At 56.7% G+C, this 25,185-nt stretch overlaps 1 pseudogene; it reads right to left on the bottom strand.

The window, feature by feature from the left end:
- The window catches only part of LOC131478224 (transformation/transcription domain-associated protein-like), a 44,389-nt pseudogene extending 40,925 nt beyond the window's left edge, over positions 1–3,464 (bottom strand).
- Between the last annotated feature and the right edge of the window lie 21,721 nt (positions 3,465–25,185).

The raw sequence follows: 25,185 nt of genomic DNA, 5'->3' as shown, positions 1-25,185 counted from the left end.
AGGAGCCAGAAGCTTCTGTGGGAATCCCATGTAGGTGCAGGATCCCAAGGCCTTGGACCATACACCACTGTTTTCCCAGGTCAGAAGCAAAGAGCTGGATAGAAAGTGGAGCAGCCAGGACACAAACTGGTGCCTGTATGGGCTGTTGGTGCTGCAAGATGGAGGATTAGGCAGTTGAATTATAATACTGACCTGATTAATAAAAATATATTTTTTTAATTCCATGAGATCAATGAAAATTAACAAAGCTCAAGCTGGAACATGAACAGGCAGGCAGCATATTTCACAGCTGGAATTTTCAGTCATCCTGACCTTGACCTGCAGATGAAATTTAGTACCTGAGCCCATCAATTGCATCTACAGGTGCACCAGCCCAGGCACGCCCAGTCAGGCCTGCATGAGGCCTCATCCGAACCCACCACTCCACGTGCGGCCAGCCTGACTCTGTGAGGACAGCCACCAGCATGCTGCATCATGATGCTCCTGGCTGCTGTGTTCTGCTCCACCAAGCCAGCTGTGGCTCTAACACAGGGAGAAGAACCATGGCCAACTCCCCAGCCCCAGCTCACCTCACAGCTGCTCCTCCACAAAGGAGGGAGATGGGGCCAGTGGAGGTCAGCTCTTCAAAAACTGGGTCCTTTGAAGAACGAACAAGGAGGAAAGATGGAAGCAAGGATCTAGAGGACCCCACTTACAGTCACAAAAGCACTCCTTACCCCCCAGGCCTGCCTGGTTGCAGAAGAGAGCTCTGGGGCACAATGTTTGCAAACTCATCTGGCACCTGAATCTCAAAGCAAGCGGTCAGTTTGAAGTACACACCATCTACCTCAAACTAACTCACTAATTCCGCAAATTTGCAAGCATTTGCAAAAGAAGGACTATTTTGCAAGTGTCTATATACTGGTGACTTTTAGTCTTTACACAATGGATATTAAATTAAAGAAAAGCAATCTAAAGTCTGATCGCAGCCAAAGCTGACTATGGCGAGCTGGTGTTCAACGTGTCCAGCAGCCCCAGACACCTAGAAAATCAACTTCTGTTCCACCTGCACCAGTCAGTGTCACAGACACATGGGGACAAGTCCCCTGTGAGTGGCCCATGGGCAGGAGTGACATCAGTGGTCCCACCCCACAAGTGGACACCGAGTTGAGACAGCTCTCAATCAAAGCCTACAGCAGAAGCCAAGATGAGAGAACAGGATAGACTGGGGAGAAGCATACAGGAGATGGGGGCCTCGGGGGCACCAACACCACACAGACCCTGAGCAGCTCCTCCCAGCACCCTGAGACCAAGCCCGTCCCAGACTTCTCTGAGGGAGCACAGTAGACGCCCGTCCACTCACCGACGAGCTGCGAGGGGTTAGCACTGGCGGCCTTCTCGTAGCTGGTGAGTCCTTCATAGATGACCTTCCCAACAGCCGCATACAGACACTCGAGCTCTTCGTACTTGAAGGCCACGCTGGAAGTACCTACAACACCAGTTGGGGACCCGGGTGCTGCAAGAAAGGCTCCTCACGCTAGTGACCGAGCTCTGGTTTGTGCCAACTGACCCTAGAACAGGTCGCACCGCTGGCCTGCCTCCCACAACCTTGCCCTCCCCCTGCCTTCCAGCACATCAAGCTCTGACATACCCAGGTGTTAGACACCTGCTATGACACTGTAACCTCTGTTATCTCTAACATCTTAAGGGAAAAGCAAAGCATTTCCAAAGCAAAAAAACAACAAAGCAGTGACTGTAGCCCCGAGCAAAGTCCTAGGTCAAAGGCACTTTAAGGGAAAGGCTGAGAGGGCGTGCAGGAGTGGGACCTCCGCGGGAGGGGCACGTACTCCGCTCTGTCAGGAAGATGCTCATGAGGCGTGAGAGGAGGCTGTGCACGGCTCGCAGATGGCACGCCATGCAGGCAGCAATGCCGCGCTGCAGGGGCTTAAAGCTGCTGAGGATGGCAGACGACTGCAATACTGTCAGCAGGAAGCTCAGCAGCTCCAGCCCCATGCAAACGTTCCCCTAGTTCACCTGATTTGGCTGCTCCTACAATGGGAGACACAGAACAGTCAGGGCAGCAAATGGAAGAAAACACAGAAAGCTAGATAACAAGTCTTTGGAAGGTAACTATAAAGATGGAAAAAAAAATGCATCATATGCATAAAACAGGTAGAAACCACACAGGATCTCCTAAGAATGCTTCCGTTATAAATTTGCTTTAAACATTTAAACATCAAAATCCCTTTTAAAAGGCTCATTAGAACCCAGCATGGTGGCCTAGTGGCTGAAGTCCTCACCTTGAACATGCCTGGATCCCATATGGGTGCCAGTTCTAATCCTGGCAGTCCTGCTTCCCATCCAGCTCCCTGCTTGTGGCCTGGGAAAGCAGTTGAGGACGGCCCCAAGCCTTGGGACCCTGCACCCACAGGGAGACCTGGAAGAGCGCCTGGCTCCTGGATTCAAATTGGCTCAGCTCCAGCCGATGTGGTCACTTAGGAAATAATCAACGGATGGGAGATCTTCCTCTTTGTATCTCCTCCTCTCTCTATATATCTGACTTTAAAATAAAAATAAATGAATCTTGGGCCTGGTGGCGTGGCCTAGTGGCTAAAGTCCTCATCTTGAAGGCAGCAGGATCCCATATGGGCCCTGGTTCTAATCCCAGCAGCTCCACTTCCCATCCAGCTCTCTGCTTGTGGCCTGGGAAAGCAGTTGAGGACGGCCCAAAGCCTTGGGACCCTGCACCCGCGTGGGAGACCTGGCAGAAGTTCCTGGGTCCTGGCATCGGATCAGCATAGCACCGGCTGTTGCGCTCACTTGGGGAGTAAATCATCGGACAAAAGGTCTTGCTCTCTGTCTCTCCTCCTCTCTGTATATCTGACCTTCCAATAAAAATAAAATAAACCTTTAAAAAATCTTTAAAAAAGCTCATTAAAACTATAGATATTCAATGATACTATTTTAAAAGTCACTAAGATCTGCACTAAAAAGGAAGCTACTGTAACAAATTTCCTTTTAGTTTTAAGATTTATTTATTTATTGGAAAGGCAGATTTACATAGAGAAGGAGAGACAAAGAGAAAGATCTGACATCTGCTGGTTCACTCCCTAAAGGGCCACATCAGCTGGTGCCAAGTCATTCGAAAAGGAGCTATGAATATCTTCCAGTCTCCCACGCAGGTGCAGGGTCCCAAGGCTTTGTGCGTCCTTGGCTGCTTTCCCAGGCCACAAGCAGGGAGCTGGATGGGGAGTGGACCAGGTGTGAGTGCCCATACAGGATCCCAACATTTGTAAGGGGTGGATTTGCCAATTGAGTCACTGCAAACCAACACTGTTTTAAAATTAAGTTTTCCTTTCATGTCAATTTGAGGACAGAGAGAAACAGAAAGAAAAGGTGAGCTCTCCTATTCACTGCTTTATTCCCCATAAAATGCCCACAACAGACAGGACTAGGCCAGACAAAGCTGGCAGCTGGAACTCCATCAGGGTCTGCCATGTGGGTGGCAGGTGCCCAGCACTTGAGTCATTGCCTGAAGCCTGGAAGCTGGACCCAAGAGCAGAGCCAGGTAACCTAATACGGGATGCAGGTGTCCCAAGTGGCAAGTTAACTGCTGGGCCAAATACCTAGCCCTTCCTGTTTATGTTCTGGTTTGAGTTAAAACACAACTTGATGTTTCAACTTGTGCATCAAGGTGTTAATCTAATAAACGATGGCACTACCAGAAATCCAGAACAGGGGGAGCAGGGCTGGCAGACTGTGTGCTGGGTTCCCAGGCGAAGGAATCAAGGCAGCATGGCCCGCCACTTCAAGACGGCATCAGACCTCTGATGGGCATGAACGGGATTGGGGAGGGGCGCAACCTTGGGCCTGCAGGATTAAACCTCCGGCTGCCAGAAGCGAGCCGAGGGCTGCGGGAGAGGACGTCTAGCTCGGATCCCGAACCCAGGCCGCCATGTGCCCATGGCTCATGGCGGGCTGGGCCCGGACATGCCTGGGTGCGGGGCCTGCTCCCTTCTGGGGTGAGTACGCCGAGGGGGGAGGCCTCCGTGACTGGACATGTCCGGGGCCCACCCACCACCCTCATTGGGTGGTGAACGGGATTGGGGAGGGGCGCAACCTTGGGCCTGCAGGATTAAACCTCTGGCTGCCAGAGGCGAGCCGAGGGCTGCGGGAGAGGACGTCTAGCTCGGATCCCGAACCCAGTCCGCCATGTGCCCATGGCTCATGGCGGGCTGGGCCCGGACATGCCTGGGTGCGGGGCCTGCTCCCTTCTGGGGTGAGTACGCCGAGGGGGGAGGCCTCCGTGACTGGACATGTCCGGGGCCCACCCACCACCCTCATTGGGTGGTGAACGGGATTGGGGAGGGGCGCAACCTTGGGCCTGCAGGATTAAACCTCCGGCTGCCAGAGGCGAGCCGAGGGCTGCGGGAGAGGACGTCTAGCTCGGATCCCGAACCCAGTCCGCCATGTGCCCATGGCTCATGGCGGGCTGGGCCCGGACATGCCTGGGTGCGGGGCCTGCTCCCTTCTGGGGTGAGTACGCCGAGAGGGGAGGCCTCCGTGACTGGACATGTCCGGGGCCCACCCACCACCCTCATTGGGTGGTGAACGGGATTGGGGAGGGGCGCAACCTTGGGCCTGCAGGATTAAACCTCTGGCTGCCAGAGGCGAGCCGAGGGCTGCGGGAGAGGACGTCTAGCTCGGATCCCGAACCCAGTCTGCCATGTGCCCATGGCTCATGGCGGGCGGGGCCCGGACATGCCTGGGTGCGGGGCCTGCTCCCTTCTGGGGTGAGTACGCCGAGGGGGGAGGCCTCCGTGACTGGACATGTCCGGGGCCCACCCACCACCCTCATTGGGTGGTGAACGGGATTGGGGAGGGGCGCAACCTTGGGCCTGCAGGATTAAACCTCCGGCTGCCAGAGGCGAGCCGAGGGCTGCGGGAGAGGACGTCTAGCTCGGATCACGAACCCAGTCCGCCATGTGCCCATGGCTCATGGCGGGCTGGGCCCGGACATGCCTGGGTGCGGGGCCTGCTCCCTTCTGGGGTGAGTACGCCGAGAGGGGAGGCCTCCGTGACTGGACATGTCCGGGGCCCACCCACCACCCTCATTGGGTGGTGAACGGGATTGGGGAGGGGCGCAACCTTGGGCCTGCAGGATTAAACCTCCGGCTGCCAGAGGCGAGCCGAGGGCTGCGGGAGAGGACGTCTAGCTCGGATCCCGAACCCAGTCCGCCATGTGCCCATGGCTCATGGCGGGCTGGGCCCGGACATGCCTGGGTGCGGGGCCTGCTCCCTTCTGGGGTGAGTACGCCGAGAGGGGAGGCCTCCGTGACTGGACATGTCCGGGGCCCACCCACCACCCTCATTGGGTGGTGAACGGGATTGGGGAGGGGCGCAACCTTGGGCCTGCAGGATTAAACCTCCGGCTGCCAGAGGCGAGCCGAGGGCTGCGGGAGAGGACGTCTAGCTCGGATCCCGAACCCAGTCCGCCATGTGCCCATGGCTCATGGCGGGCTGGGCCCGGACATGCCTGGGTGCGGGGCCTGCTCCCTTCTGGGGTGAGTACGCCGAGGGGGGAGGCCTCCGTGACTGGACATGTCCGGGGCCCACCCACCACCCTCATTGGGTGGTGAACGGGATTGGGGAGGGGCGCAACCTTGGGCCTGCAGGATTAAACCTCTGGCTGCCAGAGGCGAGCCGAGGGCTGCGGGAGAGGACGTCTAGCTCGGATCCCGAACCCAGTCCGCCATGTGCCCATGGCTCATGGCGGGCTGGGCCCGGACATGCCTGGGTGCGGGGCCTGCTCCCTTCTGGGGTGAGTACGCCGAGGGGGGAGGCCTCCGTGACTGGACATGTCCGGGGCCCACCCACCACCCTCATTGGGTGGTGAACGGGATTGGGGAGGGGCGCAACCTTGGGCCTGCAGGATTAAACCTCCGGCTGCCAGAGGCGAGCCGAGGGCTGCGGGAGAGGACGTCTAGCTCGGATCCCGAACCCAGTCCGCCATGTGCCCATGGCTCATGGCAGGCGGGGCCCGGACATGCCTGGGTGCGGGGCCTGCTCCCTTCTGGGGTGAGTACGCCGAGGGGGGAGGCCTCCATGACTGGACATGTCCGGGGCCCACCCACCACCCTCATTGGGTGGTGAACGGGATTGGGGAGGGGCGCAACCTTGGGCCTGCAGGATTAAACCTCCGGCTGCCAGAGGCGAGCCGAGGGCTGCGGGAGAGGACGTCTAGCTCGGATCCCGAACCCAGCCCGCCATGTGCCCATGGCTCATGGCGGGCTGGGCCAGGACATGCCTGGGTGCGGGGCCTGCTCCCTTCTGGGGTGAGTACGCCGAGGGGGGAGGCCTCCGTGACTGGACATGTCCGGGGCCCACCCACCACCCTCATTGGGTGGTGAACGGGATTGGGGAGGGGCGCAACCTTGGGCCTGCAGGATTAAACCTCCGGCTGCCAGAGGCGAGCCGAGGGCTGCGGGAGAGGACGTCTAGCTCGGATCCCGAACCCAGTCCGCCATGTGCCCATGGCTCATGGCGGGCGGGGCCCGGACATGCCTGGGTGCGGGGCCTGCTCCCTTCTGGGGTGAGTACGCCGAGGGGGGAGGCCTCCGTGACTGGACATGTCCGGGGCCCACCCACCACCCTCATTGGGTGGTGAACGGGATTGGGGAGGGGCGCAACCTTGGGCCTGCAGGATTAAACCTCCGGCTGCCAGAGGCGAGCCGAGGGCTGCGGGAGAGGACGTCTAGCTCGGATCCCGAACCCAGGCCGCCATGTGCCCATGGCTCATGGCGGGCTGGGCCCGGACATGCCTGGGTGCGGGGCCTGCTCCCTTCTGGGGTGAGTACGCCGAGGGGGGAGGCCTCCGTGACTGGACATGTCCGGGGCCCACCCACCACCCTCATTGGGTGGTGAACGGGATTGGGGAGGGGCGCAACCTTGGGCCTGCAGGATTAAACCTCCGGCTGCCAGAGGCGAGCCGAGGGCTGCGGGAGAGGACGTCTAGCTCGGATCCCGAACCCAGGCCGCCATGTGCCCATGGCTCATGGCGGGCTGGGCCCGGACATGCCTGGGTGCGGGGCCTGCTCCCTTCTGGGGTGAGTACGCCGAGGGGGGAGGCCTCCGTGACTGGACATGTCCGGGGCCCACCCACCACCCTCATTGGGTGGTGAACGGGATTGGGGAGGGGCGCAACCTTGGGCCTGCAGGATTAAACCTCCGGCTGCCAGAGGCGAGCCGAGGGCTGCGGGAGAGGACGTCTAGCTCGGATCCCGAACCCAGTCCGCCATGTGCCCATGGCTCATGGCGGGCTGGGCCCGGACATGCCTGGGTGCGGGGCCTGCTCCCTTCTGGGGTGAGTACGCCGAGGGGGGAGGCCTCCGTGACTGGACATGTCCGGGGCCCACCCACCACCCTCATTGGGTGGTGAACGGGATTGGGGAGGGGCGCAACCTTGGGCCTGCAGGATTAAACCTCCGGCTGCCAGAGGCGAGCCGAGGGCTGCGGGAGAGGACGTCTAGCTCGGATCCCGAACCCAGTCCGCCATGTGCCCATGGCTCATGGCGGGCTGGGCCCGGACATGCCTGGGTGCGGGGCCTGCTCCCTTCTGGGGTGAGTACGCCGAGGGGGGAGGCCTCCGTGACTGGACATGTCCGGGGCCCACCCACCACCCTCATTGGGTGGTGAACGGGATTGGGGAGGGGCGCAACCTTGGGCCTGCAGGATTAAACCTCCGGCTGCCAGAGGCGAGCCGAGGGCTGCGGGAGAGGACGTCTAGCTCGGATCACGAACCCAGTCCGCCATGTGCCCATGGCTCATGGCGGGTTGGGCCCGGACATGCCTGGGTGCGGGGCCTGCTCCCTTCTGGGGTGAGTACGCCGAGGGGGGAGGCCTCCGTGACTGGACATGTCCGGGGCCCACCCACCACCCTCATTGGGTGGTGAACGGGATTGGGGAGAGGCGCAACCTTGGGCCTGCAGGATTAAACCTCTGGCTGCCAGAGGCGAGCCGAGGGCTGCGGGAGAGGACGTCTAGCTCGGATCCCGAACCCAGTCCGCCATGTGCCCATGGCTCATGGCGGGCGGGGACCGGACATGCCTGGGTGCGGGGCCTGCTCCCTTCTGGGGTGAGTACGCCGAGGGGGGAGGCCTCCGTGACTGGACATGTCCGGGGCCCACCCACCACCCTCATTGGGTGGTGAACGGGATTGGGGAGGGGCGCAACCTTGGGCCTGCAGGATTAAACCTCCGGCTGCCAGAGGCGAGCCCAGGGCTGCGGGAGAGGACGTCTAGCTCGGATCCCGAACCCAGTCCGCCATGTGCCCATGGCTCATGGCGGGCTGGGACCGGACATGCCTGGGTGCGGGGCCTGCTCCCTTCTGGGGTGAGTACGCCGAGGGGCGAGGCCTCCGTGACTGGACATGTCCGGGGCCCACCCACCACCCTCATTGGGTGGTGAACGGGATTGGGGAGGGGCGCAACCTTGGGCCTGCAGGATTAAACCTCCGGCTGCCAGAGGCGAGCCGAGGGCTGCGGGAGAGGACGTCTAGCTCGGATCCCGAACCCAGCCCGCCATGTGCCCATGGCTCATGGCGGGCGGGGCCCGGACATGCCTGGGTGCGGGGCCTGCTCCCTTCTGGGGTGAGTACGCCGAGGGGGGAGGCCTCCGTGACTGGACATGTCCGGGGCCCACCCACCACCCTCATTGGGTGGTGAACGGGATTGGGGAGGGGCGCAACCTTGGGCCTGCAGGATTAAACCTCCGGCTGCCAGAGGCGAGCCGAGGGCTGCGGGAGAGGACGTCTAGCTCGGATACCGAACCCAGTCCGCCATGTGCCCATGGCTCATGGCGGGCTGGGCCCGGACATGCCTGGGTGCGGGGCCTGCTCCCTTCTGGGGTGAGTACGCCGAGGGGGGAGGCCTCCGTGACTGGACATGTCCGGGGCCCACCCACCACCCTCATTGGGTGGTGAACGGGATTGGGGAGGGGCGCAACCTTGGGCCTGCAGGATTAAACCTCCGGCTGCCAGAGGCGAGCCGAGGGCTGCGGGAGAGGACGTCTAGCTCGGATCCCGAACCCAGTCCGCCATGTGCCCATGGCTCATGGCGGGCTCGGCCCGGACATGCCTGGGTGCGGGGCCTGCTCCCTTCTGGGGTGAGTACGCCGAGGGGGGAGGCCTCCGTGACTGGACATGTCCGGGGCCCACCCACCACCCTCATTGGGTGGTGAACGGGATTGGGGTGGGGCGCAACCTTGGGCCTGCAGGATTAAACCTCTGGCTGCCAGAGGCGAGCCGAGGGCTGCGGGAGAGGACGTCTAGCTCGGATCCCGAACCCAGTCCGCCATGTGCCCATGGCTCATGGCGGGCTGGGCCCGGACATGCCTGGGTGCGGGGCCTGCTCCCTTCTGGGGTGAGTACGCCGAGGGGGGAGGCCTCCGTGACTGGACATGTCCGGGGCCCACCCACCACCCTCATTGGGTGGTGAACGGGATTGGGGAGAGGCGCAACCTTGGGCCTGCAGGATTAAACCTCTGGCTACCAGAGGCGAGCCGAGGGCTGCGGGAGAGGACGTCTAGCTCGGATCCCGAACCCAGTCCGCCATGTGCCCATGGCTCATGGCAGGCGGGGCCCGGACATGCCTGGGTGCGGGGCCTGCTCCCTTCTGGGGTGAGTACGCCGAGGGGGGAGGCCTCCGTGACTGGACATGTCCGGGGCCCACCCACCACCCTCATTGGGTGGTGAACGGGATTGGGGAGGGGCGCAACCTTGGGCCTGCAGGATTAAACCTCCGGCTGCCAGAGGCGAGCCGAGGGCTGCGGGAGAGGACGTCTAGCTCGGATCCCGAACCCAATCCGCCATGTGCCCATGGCTCATGGCGGGCTGGGCCCGGACATGCCTGGGTGCGGGGCCTGCTCCCTTCTGGGGTGAGTACGCCGAGGGGGGAGGCCTCCGTGACTGGACATGTCCGGGGCCCACCCACCACCCTCATTGGGTGGTGAACGGGATTGGGGAGGGGCGCAACCTTGGGCCTGCAGGATTAAACCTCTGGCTGCCAGAGGCGAGCCGAGGGCTGCGGGAGAGGACGTCTAGCTCGGATCCCGAACCCAGTCTGCCATGTGCCCATGGCTCATGGCGGGCGGGGCCCGGACATGCCTGGGTGCGGGGCCTGCTCCCTTCTGGGGTGAGTACGCCGAGGGGGGAGGCCTCCGTGACTGGACATGTCCGGGGCCCACCCACCACCCTCATTGGGTGGTGAACGGGATTGGGGAGGGGCGCAACCTTGGGCCTGCAGGATTAAACCTCTGGCTGCCAGAGGCGAGCCGAGGGCTGCGGGAGAGGACGTCTAGCTCGGATCCCGAACCCAGTCCGCCATGTGCCCATGGCTCATGGCGGGCTGGGCCCGGACATGCCTGGGTGCGGGGCCTGCTCCCTTCTGGGGTGAGTACGCCGAGGGGGGAGGCCTCCGTGACTGGACATGTCCGGGGCCCACCCACCACCCTCATTGGGTGGTGAACGGGATTGGGGAGGGGCGCAACCTTGGGCCTGCAGGATTAAACCTCCGGCTGCCAGAGGCGAGCCGAGGGCTGCGGGAGAGGACGTCTAGCTCGGATCCCGAACCCAGGCCGCCATGTGCCCATGGCTCATGGCGGGCTGGGCCCGGACATGCCTGGGTGCGGGGCCTGCTCCCTTCTGGGGTGAGTACGCCGAGGGGGGAGGCCTCCGTGACTGGACATGTCCGGGGCCCACCCACCACCCTCATTGGGTGGTGAACGGGATTGGGGAGGGGCGCAACCTTGGGCCTGCAGGATTAAACCTCCGGCTGCCAGAGGCGAGCCGAGGGCTGCGGGACAGGACGTCTAGCTCGGATCCCGAACCCAGTCTGCCATGTGCCCATGGCTCATGGCAGGCGGGGCCCGGACATGCCTGGGTGCGGGGCCTGCTCCCTTCTGGGGTGAGTACGCCGAGGGGGGAGACCTCCGTGACTGGACATGTCCGGGGCCCACCCACCACCCTCATTGGGTGGTGAACGGGATTGGGGAGGGGCGCAACCTTGGGCCTGCAGGATTAAACCTCCGGCTGCCAGAGGCGAGCCCAGGGCTGCGGGAGAGGACGTCTAGCTCGGATCCCGAACCCAGTCCGCCATGTGCCCATGGCTCATGGCGGGCGGGGACCGGACATGCCTGGGTGCGGGGCCTGCTCCCTTCTGGGGTGAGTACGCCGAGGGGGGAGGCCTCCGTGACTGGACATGTCCGGGGCCCACCCACCACCCTCATTGGGTGGTGAACGGGATTGGGGAGGGGCGCAACCTTGGGCCTGCAGGATTAAACCTCTGGCTGCCAGAGGCGAGCCGAGGGCTGCGGGAGAGGACGTCTAGCTCGGATCCCGAACCCAGTCCGCCATGTGCCCATGGCTCATGGCGGGCGGGGCCCGGACATGCCTGGGTGCGGGGCCTGCTCCCTTCTGGGGTGAGTACGCCGAGGGGGGAGGCCTCCGTGACTGGACATGTCCGGGGCCCACCCACCACCCTCATTGGGTGGTGAACGGGATTGGGGAGGGGTGCAACCTTGGGCCTGCAGGATTAAACCTCCGGCTGCCAGAGGCGAGCCGAGGGCTGCGGGACAGGACGTCTAGCTCGGATCCCGAACCCAGTCCGCCATGTGCCCATGGCTCATGGCGGGCTGGGCCCGGACATGCCTGGGTGCGGGGCCTGCTCCCTTCTGGGGTGAGTACGCCGAGGGGGGAGGCCTCCGTGACTGGACATGTCCGGGGCCCACCCACCACCCTCATTGGGTGGTGAACGGGATTGGGGAGGGGCGCAACCTTGGGCCTGCAGGATTAAACCTCCGGCTGCCAGAGGCGAGCCGAGGGCTGCGGGAGAGGACGTCTAGCTCGGATCCCGAACCCAGTCCGCCATGTGCCCATGGCTCATGGCGGGCGGGGCCCGGACATGCCTGGGTGCGGGGCCTGCTCCCTTCTGGGGTGAGTACGCCGAGGGGGGAGGCCTCCGTGACTGGACATGTCCGGGGCCCACCCACCACCCTCATTGGGTGGTGAACGGGATTGGGGAGGGGCGCAACCTTGGGCCTGCAGGATTAAACCTCCGGCTGCCAGAGGCGAGCCGAGGGCTGCGGGAGAGGACGTCTAGCTCGGATCCCGAACCCAGTCCGCCATGTGCCCATGGCTCATGGCGGGCTGGGCCCGGACATGCCTGGGTGCGGGGCCTGCTCCCTTCTGGGGTGAGTACGCCGAGGGGGGAGGCCTCCGTGACTGGACATGTCCGGGGCCCACCCACCACCCTCATTGGGTGGTGAACGGGATTGGGGAGGGGCGCAACCTTGGGCCTGCAGGATTAAACCTCCGGCTGCCAGAGGCGAGCCCAGGGCTGCGGGAGAGGACGTGTAGCTCGGATCCCGAACCCAGTCCGCCATGTGCCCATGGCTCATGGCGGGCTGGGACCGGACATGCCTGGGTGCGGGGCCTGCTCCCTTCTGGGGTGAGTACGCCGAGGGGGGAGGCCTCCATGACTGGACATGTCCGGGGCCCACCCACCACCCTCATTGGGTGGTGAACGGGATTGGGGAGGGGCGCAACCTTGGGCCTGCAGGATTAAACCTCCGGCTGCCAGAGGCGAGCCGAGGGCTGCGGGAGAGGACGTCTAGCTCGGATCCCGAACCCAGTCCGCCATGTGCCCATGGCTCATGGCGGGCTGGGCCCGGACATGCCTGGGTGCGGGGCCTGCTCCCTTCTGGGGTGAGTACGCCGAGGGGGGAGGCCTCCGTGACTGGACATGTCCGGGGCCCACCCACCACCCTCATTGGGTGGTGAACGGGATTGGGGAGGGGCGCAACCTTGGGCCTGCAGGATTAAACCTCCGGCTGCCAGAGGCGAGCCCAGGGCTGCGGGAGAGGACGTCTAGCTCGGATCCCGAACCCAGTCCGCCATGTGCCCATGGCTCATGGCGGGCTGGGCCCGGACATGCCTGGGTGCGGGGCCTGCTCCCTTCTGGGGTGAGTACGCCGAGGGGGGAGGCCTCCGTGACTGGACATGTCCGGGGCCCACCCACCACCCTCATTGGGTGGTGAACGGGATTGGGGAGGGGCGCAACCTTGGGCCTGCAGGATTAAACCTCCGGCTGCCAGAGGCGAGCCCAGGGCTGCGGGAGAGGACGTCTAGCTCGGATCCCGAACCCAGTCCGCCATGTGCCCATGGCTCATGGCGGGCTGGGACCGGACATGCCTGGGTGCGGGGCCTGCTCCCTTCTGGGGTGAGTACGCCGAGGGGGGAGGCCTCCGTGACTGGACATGTCCGGGGCCCACCCACCACCCTCATTGGGTGGTGAACGGGATTGGGGAGGGGCGCAACCTTGGGCCTGCAGGATTAAACCTCCTGCTGCCAGAGGCGAGCCGAGGGCTGCGGGAGAGGACGTCTAGCTCGGATCCCGAACCCAGTCCGCCATGTGCCCATGGCTCATGGCGGGCGGGGCCCGGACATGCCTGGGTGCGGGGCCTGCTCCCTTCTGGGGTGAGTACGCCGAGGGGGGAGGCCTCCGTGACTGGACATGTCCAGGGCCCACCCACCACCCTCATTGGGTGGTGAACGGGATTGGGGAGGGGCGCAACCTTGGGCCTGCAGGATTAAACCTCCGGCTGCCAGAGGCGAGCCGAGGGCTGCGGGAGAGGACGTCTAGCTCGGATCCCGAACCCAGTCCGCCATGTGCCCATGGCTCATGGCGGGCTGGGCCCGGACATGCCTGGGTGCGGGGCCTGCTCCCTTCTGGGGTGAGTACGCCGAGGGGGGAGGCCTCCGTGACTGGACATGTCCGGGGCCCACCCACCACCCTCATTGGGTGGTGAACGGGATTGGGGAGGGGCGCAACCTTGGGCCTGCAGGATTAAACCTCCGGCTGCCAGAGGCGAGCCGAGGGCTGCGGGAGAGGACGTCTAGCTCGGATCCCGAACCCAGTCCGCCATGTGCCCATGGCTCATGGCGGGCGGGGCCCGGACATGCCTGGGTGCGGGGCCTGCTCCCTTCTGGGGTGAGTACGCCGAGGGGGGAGGCCTCCATGACTGGACATGTCCGGGGCCCACCCACCACCCTCATTGGGTGGTGAACGGGATTGGGGAGGGGCGCAACCTTGGGCCTGCAGGATTAAACCTCCGGCTGCCAGAGGCGAGCCGAGGGCTGCGGGAGAGGACGTCTAGCTCAGATCCCGAACCCAGTCCGCCATGTGCCAATGGCTCATGGCGGGCGGGGCCCGGACATGCCTGGGTGCGGGGCCTGCTCCCTTCTGGGGTGAGTACGCCGAGGGGGGAGGCCTCCGTGACTGGACATGTCCGGGGCCCACCCACCACCCTCATTGGGTGGTGAACGGGATTGGGGTGGGGCGCAACCTTCGGCCTGCAGGATTAAACCTCCGGCTGCCAGAGGCGGGCCGAGGGCTGCGGGACAGGACGTCTAGCTCGGATCCCGAACCCAGCCCGCCATGTGCCCATGGCTCATGGCGGGCGGGGCCCGGACATGCCTGGGTGCGGGGCCTGCTCCCTTCTGGGGTGAGTACGCCGAGGGGGGAGGCCTCCGTGACTGGACATGTCCGGGGCCCACCCACCACCCTCATTGGGTGGTGAACGGGATTGGGGAGGGGCGCAACCTTGGGCCTGCAGGATTAAACCTCCGGCTGCCAGAGGCGAGCCGAGGGCTGCGGGAGAGGACGTCTAGCTCGGATCCCGAACCCAGTCCGCCATGTGCCCATGGCTCATGGCGGGCGGGGCCCGGACATGCCTGGGTGCGGGGCCTGCTCCCTTCTGGGGTGAGTACGCCGAGGGGGGAGGCCTCCGTGACTGGACATGTCCGGGGCCCACCCACCACCCTCATTGGGTGGTGAACGGGATTGGGGAGGGGCGCAACCTTGGGCCTGCAGGATTAAACCTCCGGCTGCCAGAGGCGAGCCGAGGGCTGCGGGAGAGGACGTCTAGCTCGGATCCCGAACCCAGTCCGCCATGTGCCCATGGCTCATGGCGGGCGAGGCCCGAACATGCCTTTGTGCGGGGCCTGCTCCCTTCTGGGGTGAGTACGCCGAGGGGGGAGGCCTCCGTGACTGGACATGTCCGGGGCCCACCCACCACCCTCATTGGGTGGTGAACGGGATTGGGCAGGGGCGCAACCTTGGGCCTGCAGGATTAAACCTCCGGCTGCCAGAGGCGAGCCGAGGGCTGCAGGAGAGGACGTCTAGCTCGGATCCCGAACCCAGTCCGCCATGTGCCCATGGCTCATGGCGGGCTGGGCCCTGTCATCAGGACTGCCACAGGGAGTGACGTGAGTAAAGCAAGGTGATGCCCGAGTGTGTGCTGGGCAGAATCAGGCTGCACTGCAACACCCATTGTTTCCCGTGGAAGACAGGCCTGGAAACACAACCAACCCAGCAACTGCAACAACCAGCTGATCGGGCTGATGGGCTGTGCCGGGCCCTGCACTTGCTAGTATATACCAGAATCTGGACTGGGAACACCACAGACACAGAGATCATCTTTGGGGATCTCCCCATTCAAACTGCTGCACTCAGAACCCTAACCATGACAAGACAGAGGACAGAACAAGTCAATCACCCACCTCAGCCATGGACTGGCAGTGAAAACCTGGGCAAACGCAGACTCGAAGATGGACTGTGTCAATCAGTGTATGCTTCAGAGACCTCATGGTGCTTGCAGTTGCAAGATTGGCAGCAATTCATGACTGTTGAACTCTCAAAACCACTTGAGAAAAAAGAAACAAACAAAAAACCCACTTGAGCAGGACCCTCGGAGCATGCCCGACATCAGGGACCTGGGGTTGGGTGGAGACTGGCTGGGGCTTCTCCTTTTACCTCCCTCCCCATTTACCCCAGATACAGTAAAAGAAGAGAATGTGGGAATAATAGCCTTACCCACTGTCCTGTAGCCCTTGAGCCTTTTTACCCTAATGAACTATGTCAAGATTGTCAAAAATACAATGAAACAAAAACAAAAGGAGTTAGGGTTAGCTTTAGGAGTTTGATTTGTGTTTGAGCTAGGGATACACTTAGTAGTAGTAGTAGAAATCGCGTCATCATTTGGTCTAGGGGTATGATCAGGGCAAGTCTAGGGCTGGGCTTAGAGTTACAGAAAGGGCTGACCTCAGGGAAGATTTGTTTCAGGAACCCGGCTGGTTCAGGATGAAGGGAATCTTTAGCGTTGTGTTTAGGTCTGGTGTTTCACTTGGGGCTATGACTCTGCTTGGCATTATGTTGAGTTTGAACGCTCATATTTCAGTTAGATTGTTTTAAAAATCTTGGGATTACGATTGGTGTAGGACTATGGTTTGGGCGGTAGTAGAGATGGACAAGGATTAAGGTTAATATTTGAGACAGGGTTAAGTCAAAGCAGAGGTTGATGAGAGTAGCGCTAGGTGAAAGATTAAAACTAGGGCTACTTCTACAGGAAGAGTTCACACTAACCCTGCCTGTAACGCTGACTCAGTCTCTTGACTTTTGATAGCTATAATCAGCAGACAGGCTATAGGTCTCATTCTAAACCTGACGTTGGCCCTAGTCATAAATTCAAGCTAGAGTAGCCATAACTCTTTTGTTATTCAGAATGATGACGTTTCATTGGAAAGTAAGATATACAGCACTTACCCAAGCCATATTTCAAAGCCTAGCACGAATACTAATTACAAGTTAAAGGAAACCCAAAGCCAGACAGGATGATCTCCAACCCTGGCCATCATCCTAATCCGCATGCTGATACTAGCTCTAGCTCTAGCTCTAGCCCCAATCCTAAAAGTGATCCTAGCCCTAAACCCAACCAAATCTATGGTCCCAATACTGACTCCAACACTGACACACATGGAGACATCACTGTCATACTAAGCCTAGCCCGAACACTGAACCCAATCCCAGTGACATTTCTAAGCCTAAACCGCAATGCTAATTTGAATCATCACCCTCATTAGAACACTAACCCCATTTCAACTGTAGCCAAAACCTTCACCACAAGATTTGGACCTAACACTAGATTTGGACCTCACCTTAATCCTACAAGAACTTGAGCAGTACCATCAGTCCACAACCTACCATGAACTCTAGCTCTAAGCATAATCATTTGGACATTGACTAGAACCTCACCATGATACTCAAATTCAAACAAAACAACCTCTTCATCCTCAATGTAGCCACAGCTTTCATCCTAACCTCAAGTGTAACCCTAACTGTATTCTGATTCCACACTGTCCTAACAATAACCTTCAATCTAGCACTAACTCCAACCAAGCCTGAACCACAAATGGAACCCAAATTCTCTATCTGGCAGTAATCCAAACACTATTCTTTACCTAATACTAATCCTCACACAAATCCTACTGCACGCCTCATACAAAACCTAAGTCTGGAGCTAATCTTATTTGTAAGTTGAACCAGAACCCTAACCCTAACCCTAACTCTAACCCTAACCATTGGGATAACCAGAACTCAAATCTCAAAACCTAACAGTAACCTCACTACTAGACTTGGCCTTTAGCATTAGACCTAGCCCTCACCTTAATTCCACCTCAGCATAATCCCAGTTCTATTCCTACTAGTAACACGTAACAGTTACACCCTTACACTTCACACTCAAACTCGCACTAACCTGAAATCTAGGCTTTGACATCACTACAACCATAAGTCTAGATAGCATTATAACGCTGATTCCAACCCTGTATCCAACCATGGTATTGATCCCAACCATCTCCCTGAAGTGATCTCTTTTACACTATGGTGACCCAGCTACATGACACTCGACTGCACTAGGGAAAATTCACTGAGAGCCATGACAGGAAATGGGATATAAAATCTGCCTATGGAATTCAGCTGACTTGGCTCTTCCACATTACATAGGTTTGTCCACACACTACTCTAATGGAGAACTAGGATTCGATTGGCTCCTTGAACAGACACAAGGATTCTCATTGAAGAATAATGCAAGTGCTTTCATAGTACCAGTGTTGAAAAGGCCCTAGGCTTCACTACATTTTCAGTGGATTAGCAAACTCACACTCAAGGGAAACCCAACCCCACACACTCACGCTCTGCTGGCTTCCATGGAGTCTGCATGTCTTCTCTGCTAGGGCCTGTGGCGAGAAGGAACAAAGAAAGCAGAGCTTGAACCACTCACCATCTTTCTCCACCCCACAGAGGAGGCTGCCTGTCACCATGGCTTTTCTAGAATGCTGAGGCTACAGGATTCCGGGCTGCTATGACCAGGCAGCTGCTGATTGGACAGCTTGTAGGGCCACACAGCCCTGTGAGGTCTTAGAGATTGTAGCCAATCAGAATGCTCCCTGTCATCAGGACTGCCACAGGGAGTGACGTGAGTGAAGCAAGGTGATGCCCGAGTGTGTGCTGGGCAGAATCAGGCTGCACTGCAACACCCATTGGTTCCCGTGGAAGACAGGCCTGGAAACACAACCAACCCAGCAACTGCAACAACCAGCTGATCGGGCTGATGGGCTGTGCCGGGCCCTGCACTTGCTAGTATATACCAGAATCTGGACTGGGAACACCACAGACACAGAGATCACCTTTGGGGATCTCCCCATTCAAACTGCTGCACTCAGAACCCTAACCATGACAAGACAGAGGACAGAACAAGTCAATCACCCACCTCAGCCATGGACTGGCAGTGAAAACCTGGGCAAACGCAGACTCGAAGATGGACTGTGTCAATCAGTGTATGCTTCAGAGACCTCATGGTGCTTGCAGTTGCAAGATTGGCAGCAATTCATGACTGTTGAACTCTCAAAACCACTTGAGAAAAAAGAAACAAACAAAAAACCCACTTGAGCAGGACCCTCGGAGCATGCCCGACATCAGGGACCTGGGGTTGGGTGGAGACTGGCTGGGGCTTCTCCTTTTACCTCCCTCCCCATTTACCCCAGATACAGTAAAAGAAGAGAATGTGGGAATAATAGCCTTACCCACTGTCCTGTAGCCCTTGAGCCTTTTTACCCTAATGAACTATGTCAAGATTGTCAAAAATACAATGAAACAAAAACAAAAGGAGTTAGGGTTAGCTTTAGGAGTTTGATTTGTGTTTGAGCTAGGGATACACTTAGTAGTAGTAGTAGAAATCGCGTCATCATTTGGTCTAGGGGTATGATCAGGGCAAGTAAAGGGCTGGGCTTAGAGTTACAGAAAGGGCTGACCTCAGGGAAGATTTGTTTCAGGAACCCGGCTGGTTCAGGATGAAGGGAATCTTTAGCGTTGTGTTTAGGTCTGGTGTTTCACTTGGGGCTATGACTCTGCTTGGCATTATGTTGAGTTTGAACGCTCATATTTCAGTTAGATTGTTTTAAAAATCTTGGGATTACGATTGGTGTAGGACTATGGTTTGGGCGGTAGTAGAGATGGACAAGGATTAAGGTTAATATTTGAGACAGGGTTAAGTCAAAGCAGAGGTTGATGAGAGTAGCGCTAGGTGAAAGATTAAAACTAGGGCTACTTCTACAGGAAGAGTTCACACTAACCCTGCCTGTAACGCTGACTCAGTCTCTTGACTTTTGATAGCTATAATCAGCAGACAGGCTATAGGTCTCATTCTAAACCTGACGTTGGCCCTAGTCATAAATTCAAGCTAGAGTAGCCATAACTCTTTTGTTATTCAGAATGATGACGTTTCATTGGAAAGTAAGATATACAGCACTTACCCAAGCCATATTTCAAAGCCTAGCACGAATACTAATTACAAGTTAAAGGAAACCCAAAGCCAGACAGGATGATCTCCAACCCTGGCCATCATCCTAATCCGCATGCTGATACTAGCTCTAGCTCTAGCTCTAGCCCCAATCCTAAAAGTGATCCTAGCCCTAAACCCAACCAAATCTATGGTCCCAATACTGACTCCAACACTGACACACATGGAGACATCACTGTCATACTAAGCCTAGCCCGAACACTGAACCCAATCCCAGTGACATTTCTAAGCCTAAACCGCAATGCTAATTTGAATCATCACCCTCATTAGAACACTAACCCCATTTCAACTGTAGCCAAAACCTTCACCACAAGATTTGGACCTAACACTAGATTTGGACCTCACCTTAATCCTACAAGAACTTGAGCAGTACCATCAGTCCACAACCTACCATGAACTCTAGCTCTAAGCATAATCATTTGGACATTGACTAGAACCTCACCATGATACTCAAATTCAAACAAAACAACCTCTTCATCCTCAATGTAGCCACAGCTTTCATCCTAACCTCAAGTGTAACCCTAACTGTATTCTGATTCCACACTGTCCTAACAATAACCTTCAATCTAGCACTAACTCCAACCAAGCCTGAACCACAAATGGAACCCAAATTCTCTATCTGGCAGTAATCCAAACACTATTCTTTACCTAATACTAATCCTCACACAAATCCTACTGCACGCCTCATACAAAACCTAAGTCTGGAGCTAATCTTATTTGTAAGTTGAACCAGAACCCTAACCCTAACCCTAACTCTAACCCTAACCATTGGGATAACCAGAACTCAAATCTCAAAACCTAACAGTAACCTCACTACTAGACTTGGCCTTTAGCATTAGACCTAGCCCTCACCTTAATTCCACCTCAGCATAATCCCACTTCTATTCCTACTAGTAACACGTAACGGTTACACCCTTACACTTCACACTCAAACTCGCACTAACCTGAAATCTAGGCTTTGACATCACTACAACCATAAGTCTAGATAGCATTATAACGCTGATTCCAACCCTGTATCCAACCATGGTATTGATCCCAACCATCTCCCTGAAGTGATCTCTTTTACACTATGGTGACCCAGCTACATGACACTCGACTGCACTAGGGAAAATTCACTGAGAGCCATGACAGGAAATGGGATATAAAATCTGCCTATGGAATTCAGCTGACTTGGCTCTTCCACATTACATAGGTTTGTCCACACACTACTCTAATGGAGAACTAGGATTCGATTGGCTCCTTGAACAGACACAAGGATTCTCATTGAAGAATAATGCAAGTGCTTTCATAGTACCAGTGTTGAAAAGGCCCTAGGCTTCACTACATTTTCAGTGGATTAGCAAACTCACACTCAAGGGAAACCCAACCCCACACACTCACGCTCTGCTGGCTTCCATGGAGTCTGCATGTCTTCTCTGCTAGGGCCTGTGGCGAGAAGGAACAAAGAAAGCAGAGCTTGAACCACTCACCATCTTTCTCCACCCCACAGAGGAGGCTGCCTGTCACCATGGCTTTTCTAGAATGCTGAGGCTACAGGATTCCGGGCTGCTATGACCAGGCAGCTGCTGATTGGACAGCTTGTAGGGCCACACAGCCCTGTGAGGTCTTAGAGATTGTAGCCAATCAGAATGCTCCCTGTCATCAGGACTGCCACAGGGAGTGACGTGAGTGAAGCAAGGTGATGCCCGAGTGTGTGCTGGGCAGAATCAGGCTGCACTGCAACACCCATTGGTTCCCGTGGAAGACAGGCCTGGAAACACAACCAACCCAGCAACTGCAACAACCAGCTGATCGGGCTGATGGGCTGTGCCGGGCCCTGCACTTGCTAGTATATACCAGAATCTGGACTGGGAACACCACAGACACAGAGATCACCTTTGGGGATCTCCCCATTCAAACTGCTGCACTCAGAACCCTAACCATGACAAGACAGAGGACAGAACAAGTCAATCACCCACCTCAGCCATGGACTGGCAGTGAAAACCTGGGCAAACGCAGACTCGAAGATGGACTGTGTCAATCAGTGTATGCTTCAGAGACCTCATGGTGCTTGCAGTTGCAAGATTGGCAGCAATTCATGACTGTTGAACTCTCAAAACCACTTGAGAAAAAAGAAACAAACAAAAAACCCACTTGAGCAGGACCCTCGGAGCATGCCCGACATCAGGGACCTGGGGTTGGGTGGAGACTGGCTGGGGCTTCTCCTTTTACCTCCCTCCCCATTTACCCCAGATACAGTAAAAGAAGAGAATGTGGGAATAATAGCCTTACCCACTGTCCTGTAGCCCTCGAGCCTTTTTACCCTAATGAACTATGTCAAGATTGTCAAAATACAATGAAACAAAAACAAAAGGAGTTAGGGTTAGCTTTAGGAGTTTGATTTGTGTTTGAGCTAGGGATACACTTAGTAGTAGTAGTAGAAATCGGGTCATCATTTGGTCTAGGGGTATGATCAGGGCAAGTCTAGGGCTGGGCTTAGAGTTACAGAAAGGGCTGACCTCAGGGAAGATTTGTTTCAGGAACCCGGCTGGTTCAGGATGAAGGGAATCTTTAGCGTTGTGTTTAGGTCTGGTGTTTCACTTGGGGCTATGACTCTGCTTGGCATTATGTTGAGTTTGAACGCTCATATTTCAGTTAGATTGTTTTAAAAATCTTGGGATTACGATTGGTGTAGGACTATGGTTTGGGCGGTAGTAGAGATGGACAAGGATTAAGGTTAATATTTGAGACAGGGTTAAGTCAAAGCAGAGGTTGATGAGAGTAGCGCTAGGTGAAAGATTAAAACTAGGGCTACTTCTACAGGAAGAGTTCACACTAACCCTGCCTGTAACGCTGACTCAGTCTCTTGACTTTTGATAGCTATAATCAGCAGACAGGCTATAGGTCTCATTCTAAACCTGACGTTGGCCCTAGTCATAAATTCAAGCTAGAGTAGCCATAACTCTTTTGTTATTCAGAATGATGACGTTTCATTGGAAAGTAAGATATACAGCACTTACCCAAGCCATATTTCAAAGCCTAGCACGAATACTAATTACAAGTTAGAGGAAACCCAAAGCCAGACAGGATGATCTCCAACCCTGGCCATCATCCTAATCCGCATGCTGATACTAGCTCTAGCTCTAGCTCTAGCCCCAATCCTAAAAGTGATCCTAGCCCTAAACCCAACCAAATCTATGGTCCCAATACTGACTCCAACACTGACACACATGGAGACATCACTGTCATACTAAGCCTAGCCCGAACACTGAACCCAATCCCAGTGACATTTCTAAGCCTAAACCGCAATGCTAATTTGAATCATCACCCTCATTAGAACACTAACCCCATTTCAACTGTAGCCAAAACCTTCACCACAAGATTTGGACCTAACACTAGATTTGGACCTCACCTTAATCCTACAAGAACTTGAGCAGTACCATCAGTCCACAACCTACCATGAACTCTAGCTCTAAGCATAATCATTTGGACATTGACTAGAACCTCACCATGATACTCAAATTCAAACAAAACAACCTCTTCATCCTCAATGTAGCCACAGCTTTCATCCTAACCTCAAGTGTAACCCTAACTGTATTCTGATTCCACACTGTCCTAACAATAACCTTCAATCTAGCACTAACTCCAACCAAGCCTGAACCACAAATGGAACCCAAATTCTCTATCTGGCAGTAATCCAAACACTATTCTTTACCTAATACTAATCCTCACACAAATCCTACTGCACGCCTCATACAAAACCTAAGTCTGGAGCTAATCTTATTTGTAAGTTGAACCAGAACCCTAACCCTAACCCTAACCCTAACTCTAACCCTAACCATTGGGATAACCAGAACTCAAATCTCAAAACCTAACAGTAACCTCACTACTAGACTTGGCCTTTAGCATTAGACCTAGCCCTCACCTTAATTCCACCTCAGCATAATCCCAGTTCTATTCCTACTAGTAACACGTAACGGTTACACCCTTACACTTCACACTCAAACTCGCACTAACCTGAAATCTAGGCTTTGACATCACTACAACCATAAGTCTAGATAGCATTATAACGCTGATTCCAACCCTGTATCCAACCATGGTATTGATCCCAACCATCTCCCTGAAGTGATCTCTTTTACACTATGGTGACCCAGCTACATGACACTCGACTGCACTAGGGAAAATTCACTGAGAGCCATGACAGGAAATGGGATATAAAATCTGCCTATGGAATTCAGCTGACTTGGCTCTTCCACATTACATAGGTTTGTCCACACACTACTCTAATGGAGAACTAGGATTCGATTGGCTCCTTGAACAGACACAAGGATTCTCATTGAAGAATAATGCAAGTGCTTTCATAGTACCAGTGTTGAAAAGGCCCTAGGCTTCACTACATTTTCAGTGGATTAGCAAACTCACACTCAAGGGAAACCCAACCCCACACACTCACGCTCTGCTGGCTTCCATGGAGTCTGCATGTCTTCTCTGCTAGGGCCTGTGGCGAGAAGGAACAAAGAAAGCAGAGCTTGAACCACTCACCATCTTTCTCCACCCCACAGAGGAGGCTGCCTGTCACCATGGCTTTTCTAGAATGCTGAGGCTACAGGATTCCGGGCTGCTATGACCAGGCAGCTGCTGATTGGACAGCTTGTAGGGCCACACAGCCCTGTGAGGTCTTAGAGATTGTAGCCAATCAGAATGCTCCCTGTCATCAGGACTGCCACAGGGAGTGACGTGAGTGAAGCAAGGTGATGCCCGAGTGTGTGCTGGGCAGAATCAGGCTGCACTGCAACACCCATTGGTTCCCGTGGAAGACAGGCCTGGAAACACAACCAACCCAGCAACTGCAACAACCAGCTGATCGGGCTGATGGGCTGTGCCGGGCCCTGCACTTGCTAGTATATACCAGAATCTGGACTGGGAACACCACAGACACAGAGATCACCTTTGGGGATCTCCCCATTCAAACTGCTGCACTCAGAACCCTAACCATGACAAGACAGAGGACAGAACAAGTCAATCACCCACCTCAGCCATGGACTGGCAGTGAAAACCTGGGCAAACGCAGACTCGAAGATGGACTGTGTCAATCAGTGTATGCTTCAGAGACCTCATGGTGCTTGCAGTTGCAAGATTGGCAGCAATTCATGACTGTTGAACTCTCAAAACCACTTGAGAAAAAAGAAACAAACAAAAAACCCACTTGAGCAGGACCCTCGGAGCATGCCCGACATCAGGGACCTGGGGTTGGGTGGAGACTGGCTGGGGCTTCTCCTTTTACCTCCCTCCCCATTTACCCCAGATACAGTAAAAGAAGAGAATGTGGGAATAATAGCCTTACCCACTGTCCTGTAGCCCTCGAGCCTTTTTACCCTAATGAACTATGTCAAGATTGTCAAAAATACAATGAAACAAAAACAAAAGGAGTTAGGGTTAGCTTTAGGAGTTTGATTTGTGTTTGAGCTAGGGATA

This window comes from Ochotona princeps, chromosome 2 (genome assembly GCF_030435755.1).
Source record: "Ochotona princeps isolate mOchPri1 chromosome 2, mOchPri1.hap1, whole genome shotgun sequence".
NCBI lineage: Eukaryota > Metazoa > Chordata > Mammalia > Lagomorpha > Ochotonidae > Ochotona > Ochotona princeps.
This window is presented reverse-complemented; position numbering and strand designations above follow the sequence as displayed.